At 38.3% G+C, this 15,419-nt stretch overlaps 1 protein-coding gene across 9 annotated transcripts in view; it reads right to left on the bottom strand.

The window, feature by feature from the left end:
• LOC110599556 (C-reactive protein) overlaps positions 1 to 15,419 on the bottom strand; it is a 153,835-nt gene that overhangs the window by 70,413 nt on the left and 68,003 nt on the right. For 2 of the 9 annotated variants that reach the window (XR_013428145.1, XR_013428146.1), the window contains exon 6: positions 4,849 to 4,988. The exons of the other annotated variants lie outside the window; for them this stretch is intronic. The gene's annotated coding sequence lies outside the window, so the exon portion shown is untranslated. The remainder of the gene's footprint in view (positions 1 to 4,848; positions 4,989 to 15,419) is intronic. 9 annotated transcript variants of the gene reach the window in all.

Genomic DNA, 15,419 nt, shown 5'->3' with positions numbered 1-15,419 from the left:
AATACTTAAGAAATAAATAATTGCTGAGTTTCCGCCCCAAGAATCTTTCCGTCTATGGCTGCTTCTTCCTAGTCCTTTTTCCTTGACACATCTATCAAGCTTCTCACCTCTCCAAACCTCTTAAAGTGAAGGACTATTTGAAACTATTGTGAAAGGACATATGGATGTGGCATCTCCAGCTCTGGTTCCGAGATTGACATTCTCAAGGGGTTCTTCTAATATCACCTCTCTTCAAATGAACCCCAACAATGGAAATAAGCCCTTCCCTCCATTCTCTATAATTCTCCATACTGTTATATTTAGTAAGAACTTTACTTTAAAAAAAAATTTTTTTTAAACCCAGGGAGAAATTTAGGCCCAGTTACCTGGTTATGACTAATTTTTTTTCCCCTACCATATGGCATTAGTACATCCCCAGCCCTTTCTACTTTTTTATTTTGACACAGGATCTCTCACTGTTGCCTAAGCTAGCCTTGAACTTGTAATCATCCTGCCTCCGAGCTTCCTGAGTTTCTGGGATTACAGACAGGTACCACCCCTGCTTAGCTCATGGATATGATTGTTCTTGAAGCCCACTAATTCTGGCTTATTCTCCTCCGATCACCTCACTTTACTTCTCTCTTAACTCAATGGAAGAAAAGAGCCAAGGAAAATCCTGAACCATTTCTGCCCTCCTCCCCCAAGTCCAGGCCCATATAAGCAAGATGGGAAATAGGAATGAGTTCCTTCTCCTTCCTGCTCAGCTCCATCTTGTGGCCAATTAAGATCATCCTCTTCCAAAAAGAACTCTAAGTTAGGCTCCACGTGAAAATCAATATCCTACCTTTGTGTTCAGCTTTACCAATGAGCTCAGCCTCTGGGCAAGAGCAAAGCATATAGTTACTAGGTAAGAGGATATTTTTCTTATACTGCACCCTGCTTCCCACTCTCAGGAACTTCTGTTAATCTATTTCCCTTATCTTGGCCAAAAGCCTAACTTCCTATGGGTACCTTCTCCTTGAGTTATTTCCCAGATTTGACTTTGGAACATTCATCCTAGAGCATCTTGCTCACATACACACACATCTGAAAATAGATGTGAACAATATATCCCTCAGGAGACCAAGGATTGCATCATGGAGCAAATGCAACAAACATGAAAAGTCTTACCAGTTTTGCATTTTATCTTAAAATGAGTGCATATTTTGCATTCTGATTTCTAATGTATTTATTTATTTTTTCATTTAGGTTTAAAATTACTCAAGATCATATTAAGTGACCCAACCGTGTCCCACCTATCTTACCACCCTGCTGGTAAGAGACTGGGGATGATGTACGAAGCGTGTCACTTTCAAGATCTGGACTGAGTTGAACTGAACTGACACTTGATAAATCAGATTCAACAGCCAGGCAATTGCTCTTGTCTGTCTTGGTATCATAATATTTCAAGAGTCTAGGCTCAACTCATGTAGTTACAAATAGGATCAGTTTTTGGCGATGGTGGCTTTATGTTTTGTGGGAAGGGAGGCTGTACATTTGTTTACTTTTATGTTTTGTTTTCACATCAAGGTAATCACTAAGGTGAGAAACCAGAATACTGCCAATGAGTGACAGCATTTTCAAATTGTGCTTGGTGAAATTTTGATCAGTATATTTTCTTCGTACTGAGAAATCCAAGTAGCTTCTGACATTTGTTAGGCAAAAATGCTGATCCACTGGTCAGTTTATTTTACTGTTTTAAGAAAATACTTGCTGAAGGAATTGATTTTCCGCAAAGAAAGATGGTAATGATGTTATTCTTCATTTTACCACCAAAGTTATAATTTTCATCACATCCACCACATGAATAAAGAATTTCAAATGACTCATCGTCTCCACAATCAACTTTCTTTAATCAATTCTCAAACGTCATCTTCATTTCAGCATGTTTGTTATATGCCGTGAAAACTTTAATAGCTTTTGCCTTACGGTTATTTATTGAGAATATTTGGGCTCTTTCAAGTTGCTAAGTCAGTCAAATCTGTGGCCCCTCTCTCAATTATTAAGGTAAGAATTTAATCAATTCACTTTATGTAGGTGTTTATGCTTTCTGAAGACGACTTTTTTCCTTCTACAGTTAAATAATAAATCAATCTTTAATTTGTAAATTCTAACACTTCCAACTAATTCAGAAAGAATACATACAGCTGGGAAAAAAAACAATTTGAAATGACTTCACTGTTCATAAAAAAATTCTCTTATAAAACAACTTTCCGAAAAACTGAAACTTTAAAAAAATATATTTAATTACTTGGGGAGAAAATTTCTCCCTTTAAAGAATTTCCCAAATATAAAAAAAAAATGATTGGGCAAAAGTTATAGCCAACCCTAAATTAAATAAGTTACTTTAGTTAAATAATTTCAAGAACAAAACCATAAAAATGGTTGAACTTTTTATGGGAAAAAAAAATATGTTTTGAGAAATGAATACACATGAATACCCTTCCTAAGATTCAGAATGAAGTTTTTAAAGGTGATAACACAGACAAACATACAGATTTTTCATGTGAGGAAAAAGCATTTTATGCTTATTCACATTCAGACATAAGGAAACCTACATTTAGTTAGGCTTCTAACACCCTGAACCTTTTGATTCAAGCGTGGTTACTTACCGCCAATTATTAATGACAAAGGGTAGTTTTGTGTACTTGACCCTTCACTGAGGACCGCATTCCTGCATCTCCCTGAAGGTCCTACTTGTAACTTCAAGCTTGCACTGCAACCCATCTTGCTAAAACAGATCCATGTTCTCACTTATAAATACAGTTTTTCAATGTCCATAGGTTAAAAAGAGAAATGAATAATGGCAGTTAAGTGGCAAAATTCGGAAATGCAGTTTTGTGTTACTGAAACTACAAAGTAAACATATTGATAAACATTCGAATGCAGTTGTGACAGGAATTTGAAGTAAATTGTGGAAATTGTGTGTGAGAGAGAGAGAAAAAAAAGAGAGAGGAATAGAAATGCAAAGGACTGTGAGGGCTGGGGATATAGCTCAGTTGGTAGAGTGCTTGCCTTGCATGCACAAGGTCCTGGGTTCAATCCCCAGCACGACAAGAAACACAAAGGACTGTGAGAGAACCTAGCTACACATGCCTAAACCTGTGCAATCCCATTTCCTCCCTTCTGCCCCTTGTGCATAACTCAGGAAGGGTGAGAAACTAGGATCAATGGTTGGTCCATAGATGGACCCAACTAGATCACTTGAATGTTGTAGAATAAAGATTTGAGGTGTGAGCCTGGAAATGCCAAGCAACCAGTTTCCACCATGTAGAAGAATCAGGTACAAGAGGATGAGCAGAGAAACAAAGATGAGAGCGTCCCAGCAGCATTCTGGCTATGGCTGCTTTCTCTCGGCAATCTAGCTCCACGAACCAACAGAGTCCTGGTTTGTCTTATGGTGATTCACATTAGGTTCCCTCCTAACAAAACAAAAGAGCTCAGCCTAGCATTCTTGGTCTCCATTTAATTCAGCAAGCACATAGGAACACATACCATGCGTAGAGGATTGGGTTTTGCATTTTGAAAGAAATGACCTCACTTACTGAGGTCATTTCATTAGATATACACAGCTCTCTGCTCTCAAAGCACCTATAACCTAGCTAGTCGTCCTGCAGTGGTGACATTGGAGCTGGTCTTTAAGATGAATAGGAGTTTTCCCATTGCTTAAGGCGGAGACACGCATTCACACATAAGAAACATCCCCATGCAAAGGCAAAGTTATGAGGCTGGATGACACGTTTGGGAAGAGCAAATATCTCTGTATATCTGAAGCTTAAAGTAGAAGGTAAAAGTGAAGAGAATGCAGAAAAACAGACACAAACTCATAAAAAAGGGCTTTGAAGGACAATGCCTCGGGATTTGAACTGATTGATCCTCCAGAGTGGAGATCTCCAAAAAGGAGTGAGCACACTCTTGGAGAGGGGCAAGTGATACATTCATGAAGAACCAAATACAGAACTTGCAGGGCCCGGTGCACAGTGAAAATCCAAGGCCACTCATTCCAATTGTTTAAGAATTTGAAGGTTCTAGCAGCAGGGCACTGAATCCAGGATGGTACTCCTTCGGTGTACAACCAATAGGTGGCACACCTATAAAGCCAGCCATGCGTTGGAGCAGGAAGAAAATTAGAACGATCTTGTATTCGTTTCTTTTTTAAAATATTGTTTTTAGTTGCAGTTGAACACAATACCTTTATTTTATTTATTTTTATGTGGTGCTGAGAATTGAACCAAGCGTCTTGCCCATGCTAGGCGAGCGCTCTACCGCTGAGTCACAACCCCAGCCCCTCTTGCATTCATTTCTTTCTTGTGGTTTCCAAGTTTCCATTTCTATGAATACCTTAGGCATAATATATTTTAGTATATATGTAATTGACAATGATATGTCAACATAGGTTCATGGATCATCACGAATGTATCATTCAAGTGGCAGATATGAATGGTATAATAAGTTGTATAGGGAAGAATGGAAGTATCTGGGAACTCTCTGTAATTTCTGCTCAATTCTGCCATGAATTTAAGGCTGTGTTAAAAATATATATATATTGTTCATTTTTTTAAAGCAAGATATATTATAGAAAAGCCAATGATTTTTTTAAACTACCTGTAATCTCTTCCCTCCCAGAAAACCAATTTAAATATTTTTATTCTCTTTAGTATTTTTCTAAGCATATATATATGAAAAAAAATTATATATATATATATATATTCTTTCCCTGTTTTAAAAAAAGTAGGGAAATATGGGTATCAACATCCATTCTTTTTCATTAAAACATCTCATGGGTATATATATCCATGTCAAAATATTCAAAGAGACAAAAAAATATACCTTATGCATAATCCTCGTGGTGGATCCTATGATTGCTCCCCTCAATCTTGATTCTAACTTTCTCTGTTGAAATGATGTTAAGGCAGAGAGGACATTTCCCATGCTCCCTTATAGCTCGGACTCTGGATATAAATCAGGTTCTGCCAATTCAGAAAATTTATACAAAATTTGAAAGATGAAACTAAAAAAATGAAAGTACAGGTACTATTTCTCCCCTTCTGGGGTGTTTTTTGCTGGCTAACAAGTTCATGGAGACAAAGCTGCCCTTCCTGCAGTGTTCTCGTGCCCATCCTCCAGCACCCTAGGCAGTGAGAACAGCCGCCACAGTCTCTAACTGATTCTAATCCTGCCACCGATTCTGACTCAGTGGCAGCTACAAGATTGTGTTCTTGAAAGTGGGGTTCCTGTGTGTCACTTCTTAATTGTTCTAGGAGTGATTTATTTCATTCACAGCAGCCAGCCGAGGGTCTCCTTTTTCAGTTCACCCATTAATTTTCCCACTTACAATATTTAAATAGTTTCTCATTTGTACTTGAAACACTGGCTGATACATCCAGTCACTTTAAATTTTTTACAATAAAGTAATAATAGAGAGTTCCCATCTCTGCCTATTTAACACAGAATCTTTTCAATCAATCTTGTGTGTGTGTGTATATATATATATATATATATATATTCATCTTATATTTATCTGCTTTTCTTCCTACTGGATGTCTATCCATACCCATGATAATGCTCATGTTTTGCAAAATAGAATTATGCTGCACATGCTGACCTGTGATTTGCTGTTTTCTCCCAAGCATATTTTCTGAATGGCACATATAGATCTACCCCACTGTTTTTAATAGCTGCACAATATTCCATAATATGGTTGTAGAACAATTTATTCAACCATATTCAAGAATTCCCTTCCTTATGAACACATGGTTTTTTCAAATTTTTGCAATTAGAACACTAGAATATCTTTTTACATATCTTTTATAGACTTTGGTCTTATTGCTATCGAATGAATTTCTGTAAGCAGAGTTACTGGGTTAAATAACGTGATCATTTCAAAATTTTAATAGATACTACCAAATTAAATTCCAATAAGCTTCTACAAATTTACACTGCTAGCACAAATGTATGAAACTGCTTATTTCCCCATAACCTAGTGATAACTGGATATTAACATCTTTTTTAAAACCAACTTAACAGCACAAAAAAAAAACAGTGTGACACTGTTATTTTAAATTGCTTACCTTAGATTTCAAGTAAAATTGAGTGTCATTTCAGATGTTTACTGGCTATCGGCAATTTATTTGCTATTATTGTCCTTTCACAAGTACCCTTGGACATTTCCCTTTCACATCAATTTGTAAGCATTGTTTAGTATATTAAAGATATTAGACCTTTGACCAATTCACACAAATACACACACTTACAAACATACACACACACACATTAAAAAAAAAAGTTGAAGTTTCTCCTATTTGTCATTTTTTTTTCCCATGTCAAGGTTTTTATGTAGCTATGGGGGTTCTGGTATTATTTAGAATGATATCCATAACTGAGATTTTACAGATATTTTCCTAAAATTTTAATATTTTATTTCGTTGTTTTATATGTAAAGATTTAAAGTTCAAACTTTTAGTTTGGTATATTGTAGAAAATTAAGATCTGACTTTATTTCAACTGGACAAACAATATTTTCAACACCAATTATTGTCTTAACCATCCTTTCCTTCACTGAAATGTATTTCCCTACTACATATGTCCCTGAATCTCTCTGAATTCTTATTTGTGTTTTGCTGGTCTATTGATAATCTCTCTATGTTGTTGTTTGCAAAAGCTTTATTTCTGGATATACATGTGGGGTTTTTTTGTTGTTTTTTTGTTTTTTGTTTTTTGGGGTTTTTTTTAGTGCTGGGGATTGAACCTAGGGTCTTGCAAATGCCATATCCATTTGATTCTAGTAGCTTTATAGATATTAAGTTCTAGTAACTCTTAAAAACAAACTCCCCTTACTATTTTTTATTTTCAAAAATTTATTGATATTTATCACATATTTATTCTTCAAGGCCAAGTTCAGATTTTTTTCATTAAAATAAGCTAGAATTTTTATTCAAATTATATTAAATTTATATATATATATATATATTAATTTAGGAATGACTGACATTCTTGGAATGATTGAGATTTTATAATATGAAGTCTCCCCTCCAAGAAGATCACATATCCCTCCAATTTATTTCTGTTTTGGCCTTCAATAACATTTCATTTTTTCCTTCATATGAATCTTGCAACTTCTCTCGTAAGTTCCTTTATTCCTTAAGAGTGACAGTTCTATAGAATATGACAAACTAACAGGAACTCCCTCCCTAGAACCAAACTCTAAAGGAGCTACCACAGTGAGAGGGGTGTTGCTGGATCCCAGTAGGTTTTAAATGGGAGAAATACTTGGAAAAAGCATGCGACACCCCAACATGACGGGGAAGAATCTGGTCAAAGCAAAAGGCATCCAGGGCCCATGACTGAGAAGAGATGGAGAAACAATATTCTAGCTGGGTCCTTTATTGGCTTCCCCTCATTGCCCTGGGAGCACTATGGCCTGACCCTCACAGCAGCTTAGTGAGAAAACAGCCTCCCAGCCCAGCCCAGACACCAGCCTGACGTGTCACGGAGACTCCAGGTGGGGTAAAATACTGATAGTGAGAAGTACACATGGTCTGGTCAACTCCTGAGCATTCCTCTCCTCCACCCTCCTCCCCTTATCTCACTTTATGAAAGAATCAATCACAACAGCGGAAGATACTCTTTGGAAACAGGAAATGCTCAGTGCAGAGGTATTAGGGGTCCTGAAGGATGACATTACCTGGTGGGGGATGGGGGCGGGGAATAAAGTTCACAGAAAATTCTTGAGACCACAATCCAACACTAGAAGTTCTCCACCCAATGGGTTATATTCCATTTCCACTCCAAACTCACTCAGAGGAAAAAAAAAAAAGCCAGAACACAATCTCTTGTCTCTCCATCAAGGCACATACAATCTGACAAGGTAGTTGATGGCATATGTGCTTGCACAGAACAGAGGTAATAGAGCTGCCTGAGATTGCCATTCTCAGAAGTGCCCACTTGCAAAGCTGAACTTTCCCTCTCCATAAGGAGATGCAAGGATGCTTTCAAAACCCATAAAGAAAACATCAGACTCCATCACAAATTATTAAAAACACCCCCCCTTGAGATCAGGAACAAGAAACGGATGTACACAATTTCCATTTTCATTCAAGTGATGGTGCTAGTCAACAGAATGAAACAAAAAAATAATCTATGAGTCCATACTGATAAGAATGAATAGATGGATAAATGAGAGGAGAGAAAGTTTTTTCTTTTACAGTAAGTACAATGTCATTAATAAAGGGGAAGGAGCAATGGAATTAGAAAATCACTACTTGAAAAGCTATCATAGTAATAACTAATCTCGCCAAGAAATGTTGATGAGTGCTACAGCTAGTGAATGAAATGTGATAGGGAACAGTATGTTTATATAGTCTTGAAGCGTCTCCTCACAACATATTTACTAATTTCAAAGACAAAAGAGTAACTTTAAATGGAGAAAAGCAAATGAAACCCCTATAGTCAAATGATCAAACAATGAGATAAATCCAAATTATATCCCTCTTGATAAAAGGCAAAGAGAAAACTAAAGCCTCGGTGCTGTGATATTTCTTCCAAAAATTCATAAGCAGAATCTAGTTGTTAGAAGACATCAGATAAACCCCAACTTAGAAATATTCTGGCCTGTAACCTTATATAAGCAAAGCTATTAAAGAAAGACCAGAATGAATGGAAAAAAAATGCTCCAAATATCAAAGGAGACTAAAAAATATATATGAAAACTAAATTCAGCAAGTAATCCTGCAGTGAACCCATATGCTATATGAAGACTGTGATTGGGACAACTGGGAAAATTGAATGGGATCGATCAATGAGACAATCCTGATGTATCAGTGTTCATTTCCTCATTGTTGATGGCTATATTGTTTCCATGAATTTCACACTGAAGTATTTAAGTGTAATGGAGCGCCATGTTAAAAACTTATTTTTTAGTGGTTCATAGAAAAGTTTTTATATAAAGTTTTTAGACAGACACAAATGATCTACAGAGTTCAAAGTCAAAATAATGGTTGTCTTTGGCTGGGGAAATGGCATCTGTGCATATGTGAGGAAGATGGGTCACGGGGAGCTTGGGGACGGCATCTTGACCCTGGCCCCTTCGTCTCTCTGGGCTTCCTGGCTGCCATGAACTAAGAAGCTTTCCTCCATCATTTCCTTCCGCCATGATGCTTCTTCCTTGGAGCCAGTTGGCCATGGACTGAAACCTCAGAAACCAGGAGCCAAAATAAGTCTTTCCTCCTTTAGGTTGTTACTGCCAGGTATTTGGGTCACAATGACAAAAAGCTGACTAACTCTGCTTCCAGTCATGGAGACCAGCATTTGGAATACTTCTGTCTCTTTGGAAAATTTAGAGATTTTTAGTAATCTACAATCATGAGACCTCTCCTGAAAACTACCAAATCCCCTTACTATCTATTCGAAAATCCATCACTTGAATCTACTCGTCAGAAGACATCAGATAAACCCCAACAGCTTTTTCTTCTCTTTTTCAGAGTTTCGGTTTGAACCCCTGAGCTACACCCCAACCTTTTTAATTTTTGTTTTTTAGACAAACTTTAAGTTGCCCAGGCTGGCCTCAGACTTGCGATCCTCCTGCCTCAGCCTCTCTAGTAGCTAAAATTACAGTTGTGAACCAATACACACAGCCAATCCCATGTATTCTTAATAACATTTTAATTTCTATTTCCCTACTTGCTTTATTCCCGGAAGAGTAATGCTGAATCAAATGTGGCCTCTATTCCTGGATATTCTTTTCTTTCCCTAAGGAGTAATCTACCACACATAACAGGCCATCGTGTAAGTAGAATTATGCCTAACAATGTCCTGCTCGCTAAGTATTCCTCCATCCTCAGCAAGATCCAAAGCCCTTTCATAGCTGCTGCTGCTTTCTCTGAAATTAATTCATTCATCAAACATTCATTGAGAGCATACTATAAGCCCGTACCATCCTAGAAACTGCAACTACAATTAGGAATAGTGTCTCTGCTCCATGGGCTTGAGTCTAGGGAGGGAGGCAAGCCATACAGAAACAACCATTTTTAAAAATCAGGTATTTGCTTAGGAAACAATGACCTATAATGAAAATGACTAGGGAAGTCCTTTCTAAGGAGCAGAACCCGATCTGAGACACAATGATGTGCAGCCAGCCAGCCACGTGAGCATTTTAGGCAAGAAAGAGAGAGCAAATGGGATGCAGGTAGGAAAATGGAAAATAAAAGATTATTAAGAATATATGGGATTCGCTGGGCACCGTGGCACACACCTGCAATCCTAGCTACTTGGGAGATTGAGGCAGAAAAATCACAAGTTTGAGGCCAGACTGGGTAGAAACATATAAAGCCTCTTTTAAGTTATTTTAATATAAGTTCCAGGTGAACGTGATTTTGTAGGGCTGGGAGAGCTGTTGCTATTCCCATGGTTTTACTGCTTACCCTGGGCACCTAACGCTGGTGCTTGTCATGTCACAAGAATTCCATGTATTTTTTGTGGAGGAGATAGACAGAGGGGCTGGACTTCAGAGAATCAGAGAGAGGCGTGAGGCAGCAACAGAAGCAGGGATCAGAAAACACCAGGCCTCAAAGGCCAGGGAGACGTTTGGCGTCTACGCTAAGTGCAATGGGAAACGTTTGAGGGGTTTTTATCAGGAGACATGATCTTATTTAAGATGGGTAAAATCATTCTCTTTGCTTAATGGGAAAGGGGAGCCTGTGTGGCGCAGAGGTGCTTTGTCTTTGAGCCTGGCTTCCCAGCAGAGGGTCAGTGGGCTCCAGTGTTTTGACTGTAAAATGAAGCCTGTCTTTTAAGTGAATTTTATCCTCCCTGAGCTTCTGATGTTCCCCTAAAAGTCGGAGTGAGTTTACTGACCACATGCCGGATTCAGAAGCGTCCTCGCCCTCTCCCAGGAGTCTTCCATCTGCCTCTGAGCAAAGTTGTTCCCAGAGACCACAGTGCTCCGGGTACAGGCCTTTTGAATTTCCCCCTCTACCTTAAGTCTGTGATAATTTCTATGATTTTTTTTTTTTTTTGCTCCACCACAACCTAACACAGCAGCCCCTGTAGAGTTGAGGATCCCTTTTCCTATACCTATTCTTTGATGGATTCCTTTGTCCCACGGAGTCTGACCCAGAGCCTTGGGTCTTTGAAACTCAGAGTCCTGGTAGAGCTAATAATAATGTTATTAGCGTTAGGTTTGACCTGAGGATGCCTTATGTACTTGGGTCCTTATGTAACAAACTATCACCTGAGTACATAAACTCACTAAAAGTTTAATTTAGCATATCTTTGTCACCAATAGCTGAGTCTCAGCCAATGAGAGCTGCCAAGCTCTAGCCAATTACAGGTGGCCAACTGTTGAGGTTCAAATAAGGTAAACTGGGAGCTGTCACCAACTGAGCTTCCCTTTTCTGTCCATCAATGCTCTTCTGGACACAGTGCAGAATGGAGTTTCTCTGAATGTGTTCTGGTCCTGAGGCCTGCCCAATTCACAGATTATTCTCTGCTCAGTTAAACTGTCAAATTTAATTTGTGTAAAGATTTTCTCTTAACAACAGTAAATCATAGAAAACATGCATTAAACACTTGCTTGTGCCAGTGAAGTAAGCCCTATATTATCCCCATTTAAAAGATAAGGAAACCAAGGAATAGAGCATTTAAGTAAATTTGCCTAAGGTAAAATGGCCATTGAGAGATGAAACCTAAAATCAAGAATCAATAAATGGGATGGATCCAAACTAAGAAGTTTCTTCTTAACAAAAGAAACAATCAGTGAGGTGAATAGAGAGCCTACCATTTGGGAACAAATTTTACCACACGCATATCAGATAGAGCACTGAACTCTAGGATATATAAAGAACTCAAAAATCTTAACATCAAAAAAAACAAATAAACCAATCAATAAATGGACCAACAAACAGAACAGACACTTCTCACAAAAAGATATTCAATCGATCCACAAATATATGAAAAAAAATGTTCAACCTCTCTAGCAATTAGAGAAATGCAAATCAAAACTATTCTAAGGTTTCATCTCACTCCGGTCAGGATGGCAGCTATTAAGAATACAAATAACAGTAAGTGTTGGTGAGGATGTGGGGAAAAAGGCACACTCACACATTGATGGTGGGACTTCAAATTGGTGCAGCCAATATGGAAAGCAGTAGGGAGATTCCTTGGAAAACTGGGAATGGAACCACCATTTGACCCAGCTATCCTACTTCTCGTTCTATACCCAAAGGATTTAAAAACAGCATAGTACAGGGACACAGCCACATCAATGTTTATAGCAGCACAATTCACAATAGATAAACTGTGGAACCAACCTAGATGCCCTTCAGTAGATGAATGGAGAAAGAAAATGTGGTATATTTACACAATGGAATATTATTCAGCATTAAAAGAGAATAAAATCATGGCATTTGCAGGTAAATGGATGGAGTTGGAGAAGACAATGCTAATGAAGTTAGCCAAACCCCCCAAAAAAACATATGCCGAATGCTTTCTCTGATTTAAGGAGGCTGGTTCATAATGTGGTTGTGGGGGATGGGACACTGGAGGATTAAATGAACTCTAGAAAGGGGAGCAAGGAGAAGGAAGGGGGCATGAAGGTAGGAAAGAAAGACAGTGGAATGAGATGGGCATCATACCCTAAGTACAGGTATGAAGACACAAAGGGTGTGAATCTACTTTGTGTACAACCAAAGATATGAAAAATTGTGCTCTGTATGTGTAATATGAATTGCAATGCATTCCGTGTCATATATAACAAATTAAAATTTTAAAAGTAAAAGAAAGCATGATCAATTATAATTAATAGAGCATTTAAAAGTTTATTTTTTGTAAGAAAAAAAAAGAGATAGAACCAATGAAGGAACTCAAAAATCAAGTTTGATATTTTAAAAGAAATGCCTTAAGAAATTACAAATGAGCTGTGCAAGTGTACCGTACAGACCCTCAATAGTCCTTCTTTGACCTTGAACATGAGAAAAAATGTATTGGGCAAGACTAAGTGTTGGGTTCTTTTGGAGAGGGGGAAGACCTGGGGAAACTTTCCTGTCCCATAGACTGGGTCCTCCTCAGTCTACACCTAAAAGGTTTAAAAACAGCATACTACCGAGATAACAGCCACACCAATGTTTATAGCAGCACAAATCACATTAGAATATATAAAAAATATCTTGATAAGAGTGGATCTAGTTCTGGCACCAAAAAGACAAAAGTCAGAGACTCTGGGAATCAAAGCTGAGCTTGCTTTGAGATGAGCCTGTCCCGGCTCCTGCAAAACTTCACAACATTTTGATTTGAAACTGCAGTATAACCTGCCCTGGCTGGGAAAAAAAAATCCAAGTCCATTCCCAATGACCTTTGCACGACCTCCAGGCGGGTTCACCCACCATGTTGTTACTGGTCTTCTGAATTCCCACCCAGTACCCACTCTGGTTGCTTGAAGGTGAAGAACCTCTTAACAGAGGCCCTTCCATTTGTCTCCATGGTACTGTTAGGACTTTGAGGGGACCATCTTACCGTTTCCCCTGTACAGAATGAACTGAGAAATAGACTCTCAAGGATCACGGCACCATCGGCCTTGTGGCCAACAAAGCTGGATTGGAAAAACCCCACTTGGATGTGAAATAAGCATGGCCATCCTAAAACTTTCCCCTTCCACATTTAAACTTCAAGGCAAAACCACAAGACTCTTCATCTGCTTTACACCTGGTGGAGAGTGAAAGATCCAGAAGCCCTAAAGGGAGCTGTCATATACGTGTGACATTGGGCGCCCTGGCTGGACCAGACTTGGGACATGACACCAGTCCCAAGGGGAGGAGCCAGTCTATGGGACAGGAAAGTTTTCCCAGGTCATCCTCTTCTCCAAAAGAACCCAAGACTTAGTCTTGCCCAATTATACTAGTGTTATTAAGTGTGTCCTCCCCAGTACTTTGAGTCATCCCTTCAAGAGATGTGAAGACACACATACCTAACAAGAGAACCTAAGAGAGTCAAGGACAATTGACAGAAGTTGGTGGAGGTGAAAGGTCCCTTAAAGGGGAGTTTCAAGAGGTCAGTCCTGGAGCTAAATAATTAGCAACTCTGAGTATAACCAAAAACCCATCAGTAAGCTAGCTAAGGTTCAGAGAACCTAAAAGTGGTCAGGTAAGCAGGAAGGGACATTCACATTATATCTAAACAAATAGCAAGATCAAAGAGTACTGAAATATATAAGCATTTAAATCAAACAATTGAAAAGAATTTACTTAAAAAGATTAATACAGGAAATTTTAGAAAACTTTAGACAGCAATTGCATGCATTAATCTCTTAAGTGAATTGAAGCAAAAAGAGACTTGATGAAAGTTGAGAGTTGGAAAAAAATATACCAAATCTAAAAAGAACTTAAGGCAACTCAAAAAGCATTGCAGAATTTAAATGGCATTAGAAATAGTAAGTCTCCCAATCTACAAAGTAAAAAAATCAGTAATATGGAGGACAATTTTGAAAAAAAAAAACTCTCCCAAGATATAAGGATAAAAGACAGAGATAAATGTGATCTTAGTGGTGTTAAATGAAAAGGAAAAACAATGGAAATTTCACATAATGAAATTTGGCCATCCTGAAAGAAAAAAAAATAGAATAAATTAAACAGAATCAACAACAACACATTTCTTAAATTTTTGGATCTTCAAATTGAAAAGATTAAAGAAGTAAAGATGATTCTAATTTATAATGATCACATCCTGATGTTGGGGCTGAATGCTGGAAAAATTTTATTCCCGTGTCCTTTAGTTAATGCAATAAAGCACAATAAATCGTGGTGAGTGTATCTATTAAGACAAATGAAATTTTTGGCAGGACTATAGTTAGAGGCAGGCAATCTTTTAGAAGAAAAGGTTGGCTTTTTTTGCTCTTAAACAGACACGTAAATGCAATGCTCCCAGCCTTGTCCAAACATTGGAATCACTTGGAGCGCTTTTAAAAACACAGATGCTTGGTTCTGACATCCAGAAAATCATATTTAATTGGCCTTTTGTGTTACCTGGTGATTTTAAGGCACAGCTAGGAGTGGGATGCTCTGTGCCGTACTGTATACCAGGCTTAACAGAGTAGATGCAGAGGAGGGGAAATACAACACCCGTTGCAGGGCACGAGAGCCCTATATGTGGACTAAAAAGATCAGACCAGACAGGAAAATGTAAGGTGTGGTCCCCAAGATGCACCTTCAGGACCCACAGCAGGGGCTTGCTGAACACCTCACCATGTGCTCACCAGTTCAGGACACCATGTCGATCTGATCTGGAGTCAGCACAAAGTCTCACATGTTCACATCTCCAAGTCTCCCACCAAACTGGTCTGCATCAAAGCCTCCATCAAATAAATCCTGATCCTGTCCCAGAATGGTATGTACCTCTGTCCCCACCAAGTGTCC

The sequence above is a fragment of the Ictidomys tridecemlineatus genome, chromosome 11 (assembly GCF_052094955.1).
Source record: "Ictidomys tridecemlineatus isolate mIctTri1 chromosome 11, mIctTri1.hap1, whole genome shotgun sequence".
Lineage (NCBI taxonomy): Eukaryota > Metazoa > Chordata > Mammalia > Rodentia > Sciuridae > Ictidomys > Ictidomys tridecemlineatus.
This window is presented reverse-complemented; position numbering and strand designations above follow the sequence as displayed.